The sequence below is a fragment of the Hemicordylus capensis genome, chromosome 2 (genome assembly GCF_027244095.1).
Source record: "Hemicordylus capensis ecotype Gifberg chromosome 2, rHemCap1.1.pri, whole genome shotgun sequence".
NCBI classification, from domain to species: Eukaryota; Metazoa; Chordata; class Lepidosauria; order Squamata; family Cordylidae; genus Hemicordylus; species Hemicordylus capensis.
In genome coordinates, this window is record NC_069658.1 from 159,088,295 (window position 1) to 159,101,596 (window position 13,302).

The following is a 13,302-nucleotide window of genomic DNA, read 5'->3' on the forward strand; positions in this document are numbered from 1 at the left end:
CATCAGATTAAGTTACAGGTGGACCTCGTTAATTGCAGGGGTTCCTTTCTCGGCTGAAGCTGTGGATAGCGAAACTGCAGATAACGAGGCACTGAGACAATGGGAACTGAGGGGTTAGGTTCCTGCAGGCTAAAACATAGCAAAAAATGGAATAAGAGAAAGAAAGTGCCATACCAGCTCTGCAGGTCTCCAGCTGTCTAGCAATGCCCTGCCACAATTCCACACTATTTCCCCACCAAAAAAAATCATGGGGCAATTCCTTCCCCGCACCGAAAGTGCCACAAAATGGCTCTGCTAAGCAAAATGGTGCCCGGAAATGACCTTGGGGGTAATTTCTGGCCACCTAAGAACTGTGGATATGTGGTTTTTAACCCTTTTAAAACTGTGAATACTGAGGTCAGATCTCCATTGCCTGACTGTGGATATGCGGAAGCATGACTGTCAGGTCCGTGTGTGAAGAGGTCCACCTGTACTTAACAGTGCTACTCAAGAGATATTCTAAAGGAGGACTTAATTGTTAATTGTTGTTAACCACCTAGAGATGTATTGTTGTAAACCACCTAGAGACTTTGGTAGTCTGTGGCATACAAATATGTTAAATAAATAAAATAAAATTTTCAATAGGACTTCTGTCAAGTAATTTAGTCAGGGTGTCAGCCAACATATCTTGATTTCAGCAAAGCATTTGACCAGTCTTCCACATCATCCTTGACAAGATGGTAAAATCTGGGCATGATACTCCTGTTAAGTGGATTCACAGCTAGTTGAACAACTGTAGCTCCTTAATGGCTCCATGTCAGTCTGGAATGAGGTATCACATGAAGTAGCACAGGATTTTGTTCTAGGTACTGTGCCATTTATCATTTTTATAGATAATTTGCGGGACAAATTTGCTGGTGACATGAAGCTGGGGAAGTAGCAAAACTCTTTAGAAGACAGAATCAAGATTCAAAATTATCTTGGCAGGCTCAAACATTGGCCGAAAATCAACATGTTGAATTTGGGTAAGAAAAATCAAATACACATGACAGGGGAGGTCTGGTTATGCAGCAGTACATACAAAAAGGATCAAGGTGTCTCAGCACACCACAAGCTGAAAGTGAGGTACCTTGGGCTGCCATAGCAGAAGCAGCGTGTCCAGGTTATGAGAAGTCTTTTGACTCTATTCTGTGCTGGTCAACCTCACTTAGGATACTGGCTGACATGCTGACTAATGAAGCGGGCAGACCTCCAGGGACTGTGGGGGCACGACAGGAGCTCTCAAGTATCTCTCTCTTCCCGCCGTGTGCGTGATGTTGTGCAAAAGCCCTTAGTCTGGAGCACTCTCGTTGCTCCATAAAGGTACTGCAAGATCAGAAACATAAAAGGAATGTGTTTCCAATCTTCCAGAGTTCAGGGAACACCCTGGATTCTAAGGACTCTTGAATAACAGCACACACATGCAAAGAGAAAGGGAGAGTTACGTGCAGGCTCCTGTCATGAAACCGCAGTTGCTGGAAGAGACCCAGTCCCCTCTGCTGAGATGCCTTCACTTTTTAGGGAGGTGCTGCTGCTTGGCTTTAGGGTGGCAGCAGCCCCTTGAAAGAGGTGAGGCCATCTCAGTGGGGAAGAACAGCGAGGTGGGGCCCAACACTGGTGTCAGCCACTGTACTGAATTCTAGGAGACCCATTTTTAGAAGGGCATTGATAAACTGAAATGTGTTGTGTGGGACACAAAGATGATAATGACGATGATGATTACTATTATTATTTTACATTTATATCCCGCTCTTCCTCCAAGGAGCCCAGAGCGGTGTACTACATACTTAAGTTTCTCTTTCACAACAGCCCTGTGAAGTAGGTTAGGCTGAGAGAGAAGTGACTGGCCCAGAGTCACCCAGCTAGTTTCATGGCTGAATAGGGATTTGAACTCGGGTCTCCCCGGTCCTAGTCCAGCACTCTAACCACTACACCACGCTGGCTGATGTACCATGATGATGAGGGGTCTAGAAACCAAGTCCTATGATAAACAGTTAAAGCAGCTGGGTACATTATACTGGAGAAGATATATGACAGCCACCATCAAAAATCTTTAGGACTGTGTCATAGAAGAGGGGGCTTGTTCTTGCTTCTGAGGGCAGGACTAGAATCAACAGGTTGAAATTGCAAGGGAGCTAGACATTAAGAGCCATGGCCTAACTATAAGAGTGTTCAACAATGCAACAGTTTGTCTCATAGTGTGCTCCCTTTCACTAGAGATTTTCAAAGAGAGGCTGGACAACTTTCCGTCAGGGATGCTGTAACAGATTGCAGGAGGCTGGAGACCTCCAAGGTCTTCTGCTTCTGCTACTGCTAGCACTACTACAAGGTCCTCTTCCAACCTTAGAATTCTATGAGTCTATTAATCTAATTAAAGCAATACACCCAGCTGTCAGTCTGAAAACTTCACTTTGTTGAAAGAGAAAACAACAAAAGAGTTCTGAATTTACTGTAACATAAGTATTAGGGATGTGAACGAACCTGTTTGGAGGCCCTTCTACAGGCCTTCAAACAGTTTGGAACATTGGCTGGTTCGAATGTTGGGGGTGTCTGCCTTTAAGGGTAGGGGAGGGTGCACTTACCCCTCTCTCTTTCTCCCGGCCAGCATTTGGTTTTCTCAAAGTTCATCGGGGTGGCAGCATACCTCCCTGCCACCCTGTTGCCCCCTTTACCGGATGTAACTGGAAGTACTCGGTCTGCCTGCACATGCCGACGCGCACAGGTGTGTCGAGTACTTCCGGTTACATCCAGTAAAGGGGGCAACAGAGCAGCAGGCAGATACACTGCCACCCCAATGGACTTTGAGAAACCCGAGTGCCAGCAGGGGAAAGCATAGGGAGAGGTAAGTGCACCCTCCCCCACCTTAAAGGCAGACACCCCCCGCCTTCAAACAAGGCCTGCTTGGTTCTGTGCACATCCCTAATCAGTATTACAAACATATGCAGTAATGTTGTGGACTAGTCCACAAGAACTTGTCACAATAAATTTATTAGTTTTTAAGGTGCCTTAAAATCTAAAATTCTGCATTATTTTTACTGCTACAGACTAACATGGCTATCGCTCTGCAAGTTGTTTAAAGGGATTGATTGGCTTTAGAGCTCAGTGGCAGAACACATGCTTTGCATGCAGAATGCAAAGAGGAAAGTATTTCCAGTTGAAAGTTCACATGCAGGCCTGAGATCCTGAAGGGCCACTGCGGGTGTGACCAGGGTCCTATTAGGGTGAGGTCCCTGGCCCACACTTCTTGCATTATTTTCAATGATCTGCAATAATTTCTTACAGTGGCTTTGCAGTCATATATTTGGGTTTTATCTTTTGTTTTTTTTCTTTGTGTAAGTTCTCACCTCTCAACCATGCTGCTGGGCACAAGGGCTGCCCCTAACCCAAATGGCACCCCAGCACTGTTCCCCCTAACAAGGATTCCCAGATGTTTTTGACTTCAACTCCTATAATCCCTAAGCAAAAGCCATTGCACCTGGGGATTATGGGAGTGGTAGTCAACAACATCTGGGAATCCCTGTTAGAGGGAACATTGCACCCCAGGCTACAGCATCCTGGGGTATCCCTTGCTGGTCCCACCCACTGACACCAATTTCAGACCCCACCTCCCTTGCTGGCACCACCCCTAAGAGCAGTCTCCTGCTAGTACCACCCCACTGAGATGGCTTTATCTTCTGAGGAACCACCACTGCCCTAAAACAGCAACAGCACCCCAAAACGGTTAAGTCATCTATCTCAGCAGGAGAGAATAGGTTGGCGTCAGTATCAGAGGGTGCCACCAGTCTTCCCCCTCTCTGAGATGGCCTCAGCTTTCTGAGGGGAAGAGACACCAATGCAGCCACTGCTCTGTCTTAAGTCAGTAGTAGGGGCAAAAGTGAGGACAGAGCTTGCTGCTGCCAAGCGATCGAAAACCAAGCCGTGGCTAAAGCAGAGTTTCATCCTTACAGCCTTTGCTGTTGGGCAAATAGCAGCACTCCTGGACTCTTGTCAGTCTTATTTACCTCACCAGTGCCACCCCTCATCCCCCTTCCCAAGATGGCCTCACCTTTGGGGGGAAATGCTACAGTCGCCACAGTCAGAACTTGCTTGGAGTGGCCAGGCAGCCCCTCAAGTGGCCACCTAAGACTGGCCCTGGCTGAGTAGGAAGCCCCCCGACCCCCATGGAGTCCAGCAGATGTATTGCTGCTGGGCACAAGGCCGAGGGCTGCATGTGCCATAAGAGCAACTACCCTCAATGCCTCCGCTTCCTCCAAGGGGAGAGTTGGGCAGTGGAAGAAATCCCTGACAGGAAGGCACCCTGTTCCATCCCTCCGCCTTTCCACGGCATATGCAGAGGCTCAAGCGAATAGGGCGATTACAGATGAGAGGCTCAACGATGGAGGAGGCAGCGATGGAGAGTGACTGCTAGGCTGGATTTTTTTTTTTTTAAATGCCTACTCAGCCTGCATCCCCTTTCTCACCGTGTCATGATGCTGCTTCGTCAAAACAAGGCCAGTGGCGGGCACAAGAGGAGGGCAGGCAAGATGCGGAACATCTGGACAAGCATTTGGAGCAACACGCATGCCGCTTGCGCCAGAGCGGATCATTTTGGACTAGAGAGATTAGTGGTCCGGCCTTCATACGTCCCTAAGGAACACAACACCGCGCAGGAGCCCTTCCTTCTGAACGCAAGCGGGGCTCCGGACCTACCCCAGGGGCCCAGCTCAGCCCAGCCCAGCCCACCCACACGCCCGCAGAGGCGCCCTAGTAGCATCTCCTGCAGAACAAGGCCCTATGCGCGCGCGCACACACACCCCCTCCTCTCCGCTCACGCCAGCCTTCTCCCGGCGCCACCCCGCGCGCTGTTCGGCCCCGCGGCCCCTCGGCCCTCGAGGCGGCTCTGATGTCAGCGGCGCGCTCCTGACCGCGGTACCTGCAAGGCCGGCCGGCTCGTCCGCCGGTTCCGCAACGTCAAAGTCCTCCCTGGGCCCGAGGCGCGCACAGGCGCCTCTCACTCCTTGCGCGGCGAAGCCGGCAGAGAAGGCTGCCAGTGAGCACGCGCCGCCGAGCCCACAGCGTGTGGCGCAGCTTCCGGCCCCCTGACAGACAAGCCCTAGATGTAGCGAAAAAGCATAGATGCGCGCACCGTCCCGAACTTCCGCGCGGGCTGACTTTGGGGGCAACATTTGCTATCTTCTCCGGCGCCGAGGTGACAGCTGCTCAGAGGCAGCAGCAACGGGGAAACCCAGCCCTGTGTCGTGTGTAGCAGCACTCTGTTCCCCCTTCCCTCCAAACAAAAGGGACGGCAAAGGCAGGCGTTCATGCCCCTCCTGGCTCATCATGTAAAATATGAAAATCTCGGCCAAAGGTCACTCTTGTAAGCGTTTAGAACTAGAATAACGTGTTCTGCTAACTTGGCAAAGAGGCGCCTTTTAACGTGGTGATTCTCTTTATTTAGCAGGGGGAGAGTAACTGGCTCTATCCAGCCCCAGCACAGTATCTCCTCCAGTGACTGTTGCTGCTGTCTATCTTATGTTTCTTTTTAGATTGTGAGCCCTTTGGGGACAGGGATCCATCTTATGTATTTATTATTTCTCTGTGTAAACCGTCCTGAACCATATTTGGAAGGGCGGTATAGAAATCGAATTAATATTAATAATAAATAATAATAATAATAAATAACACGGCTTCATGCAAGTCAATGGCGTCGAAGGCTCCTGCATGCAACTGGGAGATGGGTTTGGGCGGAGAGGGGACTTGAAAGGGGTTAGAGGAGTTAGGGTTAGATTAACCCTTGCTGCAACCTGAGGAACAGAACATTTAATGTAGGCGACTTTTTGGCGGCAAACCCAAACTAACTACTGACAGAAACTGACTGGGCGGGGGAAGGGTGAGTGTCACACATTTTAAATAGTGATATGAATGGAGATAGAGGCTGCAGAAAGAGAGCTAAGGAGAGGAGTGGCTGGAAGCGACGTCGCAATCCGCCTCTAGCCCCTTCTTCCAAAAGCTAAAACTAAAACCCAAAGCTAGGATACTGGGTTGCAGTCGCTGCACTGGACTGCATCACTGCCAGCTCCACCCCACCCCCGGTTTATTATCTCTATGGTGCGATTAGGTCGGCACCGGGACCAGGAAGTCATTCCCTGCATATTTTCATTTTCCCCACCGATAACCAATGACGCGCCGCGCACGCAGAGCGATGCACGCTGGGTCACTTTTCTCCCCTCGTCCTCCCCCCACCTTCCCATTCTTGGACCATCGCCCGCAGAGCTGATGATGACAGTAACACGAATACTTCCGGCTCCCAATTGAACATGCGCGGCAATACCGATTGGAGGTAGAGCGGCTCTTTCATTTCACTAACTTCTTGCCCTACCTATGGTGATTGTCAAAAGGAAACCAGAAATGAAGGCTGTATATAAGTGCTAGCATATGTAACTCTTGTCCTTTAAAAAAAAGGGAAAAAAAGCTTTTCATTATTACTAGCCGGTAGGTGTTTGCCTTGTTCACAGAACATTGAGAATTCGTTGGACTATGACATACCAGTTTGCACATCCATATTTTTATTTGCATTATATCACAAATATTACAGGTTGTTAAATGTATGGTGATATATATGTTGTTGACGATCTATGTTGTTAAAGTGTATTCTTAATACCACTTGATCAATTTAACCATGTGCATATTATTATTATTTAATTGCCTCATTGAGGTCAAAGGGACAGTTAATTCATATGACTACTTTGATTCATTGGGCAGCATCCAGATTAAATTAGTCATAACATCATCCCGTTGAAATTAATGAGACTTAAATTAGTTATGACTAACTTGTCTCATTGATTTCAGTGGTGCTTAGTTATGACCAGCCTAACTGGTCTGGAGGCTGTGTTTTGATGGTTTTAGTTGAATTTTATTGTTTTAATTTTAAATGTTATATATGTTTTAAATGTTTAATCTTTTGAATTGTTTAGTTATTGTAAACCGCTTAGAAGAGACTTCGGTAGTGGACAGTATATGTTAAATAAATACATACATAAAAACACTCTACACCTGCTTTTTATTAACATCATTGTTTTCCCCACAGAGGGAGATGGTGCTACCCTGTCATCCACTGCTGTCCTTCCTCACCCTGCTGGGATATGCTGTTCATCCCCCTGCCCCCACCCCCCGCACATCCTCCTAGGGCACACACATCTTCCTCCCCTGCCAACTTGAGCTATGGATGCCCCTTCTACTACTATCTGGCTCAATAGTATGGTCCAAGAGGGCTCACATGCTGTTGCTGCTACTGTACTGCCTCAGCAGCATGGGATGAGAATGCCGAGCACCCAGCTGCAGATGGGACCGAGTGGGGTGGGGTGGGGTGTGGCGGAGGGGTGTTATACTGTCTTTTGTCTCAGGCAGCAAAATGCCTCAGACTGCCCCTGTACATAATTGAACCACTCAACTCTAGCAAATCATGCAACCTTTAATCAGTATAAAGGATAATTTAAAAAATCAGCAACAAGTTGACAATTCAGACACCATTGCAGGTGGGGCTTGAACATGAAGCAGGACTAGGTGTTTTCTCACACTGCCTCTGACCTTCTTGGGTGCTTGATGCAAATGTGAAACAGTGTCGTAAGTGTGAAGACCCTTTGCTAAGTCTTAGGAACATGGGAAATGCCCAGCCTTGTAACTCTCTGGATATTACCCTGACCCCTAATAAATAAGTCTGTAATCCCATGCACATAGGATAGACTATCCCATGCATAGGATTGGGTTATAAGCAAGTGTAATTTTGGAGCCTGGACCTAATGAGCTTATTATTATATACATCTCACCACAAACCCACAGGTCTGAGCCAGAGTGGGTCGGGGGAGGACTATACAATCCCAAAGGATCCATATAACCTATATATCTTCTTGATCATTCAACACCAACTCACAGATCTGGGCCAGAATGTATGAGGAGGAGAGGAAGAGGAGATGCAAGTTCTAATTGATTTACATAGCTTCTTGACCACAAGTAACCAATGGTTCCAAGTTTAAATTCAAGGGGGAGGGGGTACATACTAGCCCCACCACAGCCCCATGTGGGGAGCAGGGGCTTCAGTATCAGAAGTTTTTGTAATTTTCTGCCATGAAACAAACCACATATAGGACTCTGACTTTTTTGAAAGATTTTTTAAATTCAAAAAATCATTAAAAATCAATGGATTGACTTATCCAGCGTGGTGTAGTGGTTAGAGTGCAGGACTAGGACTGGGGAGACCTGAGTTCAAATCCCCATTCAGCCATGAAACTCATTGGGTGACTCTGGGCTAGTCACTTCTCTCTCAGCCTAGCCTAGTTCACAGGGTTGTTGTGAAAGAGAAACTTAAGTATGTAGTACACTGATCTGGGCTCCTTGGAGGAAGAGCAGGCTATAAATGTAACAACAACAACAACAATTATTATTATTATTATTAGCTTCAAAATCAATACACAGAATCCTGCTAACCTGTCCTACGTCTGAGCCCAATTTCAGAACTCTGGGTCAAGCCATTCTAGAAATATAAAAGGGGGTGAAAAGGAGGGTACTCTTTTTGGGGAAGGTAATGGGAAGTTTCCTCCACATGGGGGTGGAATGATGGCCCAAGGTGGGGTGGGGGGAAGCTTCAGTCCCAGAAGTTTTTGTAATTTTCTGCCACGAAACAAGCAACTAATAGGACTTTTTTGAATTTTTTAAATTAAAAAAATCATTAAAAATCAAAATTTCATCTGATGTGATTCAAAATCAATACACAGAGTCCTGATAACCTGTCCTACATCTGTACCAAATTTCAGAATGCAAGGCCAAGCAATTATGGAAATATAAGTTGAATAGAAGTGCCTCTGTTGAAAAGATTCTGATGGTTCACAGTACACAGTACACATTAAGATGGTGACCACAAAGGTCTCAGCTTCCAATAATCCAGCAAGCCATATTCAAGGCCAGCCAGGCATGGTCAGTAGTACAGGTGAAACTCGGAAAATTAGAATATCGTGCAAAAGTCCATTAATTTCAGTGATGCAAATTAAAAGGTGAAACTGATATATGAGACAGATGCATTACATGCAAAGCGAGATAAGTCAAGCCTTAATTTGTTATAATTGTGATGATCATGGTGTACAGCTCATGAAAACCCCAAATCCACAATCTCAGAAAATTAGAATATTACATGGAACCAAGAAGACAAGGATTGAAGAATAGAACAATATCGGACCTCTGAAAAGTATAAGCATGCATATGTATTCAGTACTTGGTTTGGGCCCCTTTTGCAGCAATTACTGTCTCAATGCGGTGTGGCATGGATGCTATCAGCCTGTGGCACTGATGAGGTATTATGGAAGACCAGGATGCTTCATTAGTGGCCTTCAGCTCTTCTGCATTGTTTGGTCTCATGTCTCTCATCCTTCTCTTGGCAATGCCCCATAGATTCTCTATGGGGTCAGGTCAGGCGAGTTTGCTGGCCAATCAAGCACAGTACACTCTATACTTTTCAGAGTTCCATCCTGAGGCCAGCTGAGGCCAGAAACAACTAAGGGAGGGGGAAGGGATCCATCCCTATCTGCTAGTAACAAAATGACGAAGTGGACGTTTTTTGTTGAACAGCAGAGATGGATCCGCACCCGAAAGAAGGAGGTGAGTGGAATTGCCAGCTATCCCACCCCTGCAGAACTCCTGTACTTTGGAAGTTGTGTGGCAGGCAGCAGAATAACAGGTGTTGGGTGGCTCTGGCTGCACACCTTATATATCCAGCTGTCATGGAACTTGTAAAGCTACAAGGGCCCATCTGGAACACGGAAACTGGCAACCTCACAGAGAAACAGTGGAAATGCACTTGTTCACGCTGCAAATTCTTGTGGGCGTCATGACCTTGGCTGTGTGGATGCTCCAGTTCTCTGCAGGTTAGAGGACTGTCCGTGGAGAAAACATGCACAGGTTGGCAGCAGTAGCCCATGCCTCTGGATCAGGGCTGTTCAGCCCTCCTGCAGATGTTGGCCAACAGCTCCCATAATCCCTGGCTATTGACCACTGTGGCTGAGGATTGTGGGAGTTGTCGTCCAAAAACACCTGGGGGACCAAAGTTGAGCAGGCCTGCTTTGGATCAACATGCATGGTTGGTGTTTGAGTGAAAGTAGTGCAACCTGGTGGGCATGCAGTGGATTTATCCATCTCACCCACACTGGCCCCTGTTGGCGAAAGAATGTAGTGATGGTGACAATACCTTTTCCTCCCTGGTGGGAAGTTGCAGAGGAATTCTATGTACATGACTGTTCTGCTCTAAGTGGCCAGGCTGTAGCCATTAGAAACAAAGGTGCTTCTCTAGTAAATGTTTGGCTAGCATAGATAGAATGGCTGAAGTGGATTGCCTCATCATGAAAGTACATGCTTGCCCTGTTGAGAAACTGCCTACCATTAACCTTTCAACAGTCACAGATCCCACCTGAGGAGTGGCAGCAATAGGTTTCCAGACAATAAGAACATTTATTGGTTCTTAGGAGGGAAAAGTGTTTACCACCCTTTTATATTAATGATAAGCTGGTAAAAGGAAGCTACTGACGAAGACCTTTGAGTCAAGTGAAAATCAGTTTTCTGGCATATCCCACAAAAACAAAGTATCCGTAAGTTAACCAGAGCAGGTTATATTTATGTGTGTGTGTATAATTATATTAAAACATGTTATAATTATGAAAAGATGTTATCAGTCAGTAATTATATATTGTGAATAATAGAACTGGATTTTGTATTCTGGATAATTATTGAACATATCTTTTGTTGATTGAGGCTTCTAGATTACTATATCAATATTAAATAATAAACATATTTTATGTTTTGTATATTGTACCTTTGATCCCCTTTTAGGCATACAGTCTTTGTTCAGATCAGGTACATACCCTGTTTCTTCACCCTGATAAACTAACTATGACGACACCCAAGATACTCCTTGCCCAGCTTTCAGACTAGAATTCAACTCCATCCCCGCTCCTATTTTATTTGAAGAGCTCTCACGATGGCCAATTGGGAGTGTGCATGGTTCCCAAATTAGAGTAGGAGGCTTCTCCTATGCTAATGCCAACCATGAGAACAGCCCTTATGTCTCATCATGAGGCTCACGTGTGTAGGTGGAAAGGGTGCACAGTTTACCAAGGCTAGTGGAGCAGTGGGGAAATGTTTGACTAACCAGCAGAAGGTTGCCGGTTTGAATCCCCACTGGTACTATATCAGGCAGGAACAAGACAGGAAGATGCTGAAAGGCATCATATCATACTGTACAGGAGGAAGCAATGGTAAACCCTTCCTGTATTCTACAAAAAGCCCACCACAGGGCTCTGTGGGCACCAGGAGTCGAAATCAACTTGATGGCACACTTTACCAGGGCCGGACTGGGGGCACTGAGAGGGTGGTGGAATGTATGTGGGGAGGGTGCTGGGTTTTGAGCAGAATGGGTAATTAAGGGTGAGGGTCGGAGTGCAGGGTTGCCGCATGGGTGGGGTGCGCCGGGAATATGCCCCGTTGCCCTGTGGGCCAGTCTGAGCCTGCACTTTACCTTTAGGAGCTCCATGGATGCCCAGCCCAGGCTTGCATCCCCATTACCATGGTGGTGGTGGTGGGGAGTGGTCAAATGGCAGGTCATGCTTGAGGATATTTATGGAAAATTAGGTACTACTTATATGGGGTGTCTAAGTTGTGAGATTTGCTGGAGCCAATCAGAAGCAGAACAAGGCACATTCTGAACGAGTTGCTCCCCAGGGCCCTTCTGTAGAAGAGAGATGGTATGCTTATGCACTTAATTCCAGGACTTGTCGTTTTTGTGTTTCTCTATGTGGCATCACGCTCTATCAAGAATGAAGTCCCAGAGTTTCTTATGCACACAGGTGAAGAGGACAGTTGGTAGGAGGGGCAAAGTAGTACCATTTAGCCAGGGGACATTATTCCCAGGGACAGAAGGAGCCTCCAGTTTTGCTGGCAGGATTTGCAGGTCCCAAAGTGGGTAAATTAGCTACCCCATTCTATACATTTCACAGAGAACAACTAACATGGGGATTGGGATAGTGCCTGAAAGGAAAGGCCATTTGCCTGCCTGCCTGCCTGCCTGCCTACCCCCCGCCCCACTCTCACACATACATACACTGTCTGCCTATTAAATTTCTGGCACGCCGCCAGAAATATAAGGAGGTAAAACACAGGAGATGAAAAGAAGCTAAAGGGCAATTATCATCTTCCATTTTTTTCAAAGCAGACAAGGCCTTTCTATGGGCAATATGCTAACTTGGGAATGGGTGAACAAAAGCATGATAAAAATGAAACTACACAAAGACTGTGTCTTAGGGTTGCCATATTCAAGCTTCCCAAATCTGAGGTGCCTAATTTGCAAATTATGCAAATTATGTGGCAACTAGTTTGCATTCTATTTATTTATTTGGCAGATTTGTATACTTCCCCCTCCTTCTCTGCCCTCCCATGTAATTGGATCCAGAGTAAAATCTGGGCAGTGCATTTGAAATCCATGTAAATCCAGGTGGAATTTAGCAGCCGGGAGGAAGAGCCAAAATCTGGGGGCTACCCTAAATTTGGGGGGACATGGCAAGGCTACTGTGTCTGTGGCCACTGATGATGGTCCGTTACAAGACAACAAATAAAAACATCCACTGCAGAATACCATTGGATCAACAACCAAAATGTTACAAGACAGTTGGCAAGCTTTCAAGTCTTCCTCTTCTTCAGGCTGGATGTTAAACAAAAATAGCTAAAAAAGGAGTTGTGGAGTTGTGGCATAGACTAGCCACAGCGTGGGCCAGAAATCTTCTTCCTTTCTTCCTTCCTTGCTTCCTACCTACCTTCCTTCCTTTTCTCTCCTCATGAAATTGTATGTATGTGGGATAGTGTGTGTGTGGGAGGGGGCCTGTGTTATAAATTTGTCCTCAGTCCAAAGAAATGTTGCTTGGACCCTGGTGAGTACATATCACATTTTTTAGCATCATTGGAATCCACTTCTTAAATTTCCAGTGCAGAAAACTAATCACTTGCAGTGGAGAAAGTACTCACTGCCATTCACTACCAATGCAAAAAAGAGCAGAAAAGCAGAAGCCTTTCAGAAGGCAGACGTTGTGTGGGCCACGAAAGGAAGATGATCAAGGGCTGTGAAACTCCTTGCCAGACAGTAAGAAAGATGACACCATTATAAAGAGCATGCCAGTCAGAGCATGTTATTGTCCTTTACAGAAACGTGAATCAGCTGTTCTGCTCCAGCTCTCACCATAGCAGTTTAAATAAATATTGTGAAAAGACAGCGCT

At 46.4% G+C, this 13,302-nt stretch overlaps 1 protein-coding gene across 2 annotated transcripts in view; it reads right to left on the bottom strand.

Annotated features, from left to right (window-relative positions):
- Positions 1 to 5,088, bottom strand: part of KPNA1 (karyopherin subunit alpha 1) — a 52,255-nt gene extending 47,167 nt beyond the window's left edge. The window contains exon 1 of one of the 2 annotated variants that reach the window (XM_053299716.1): positions 4,931 to 5,088. The gene's annotated coding sequence lies outside the window, so the exon portion shown is untranslated. Of the gene's footprint in view, positions 1 to 4,811; positions 4,900 to 4,930 lie in introns of those variants that run through there. The other variant, XM_053299717.1, reaches the window with a different exon arrangement.
- Between the last annotated feature and the right edge of the window lie 8,214 nt (positions 5,089 to 13,302).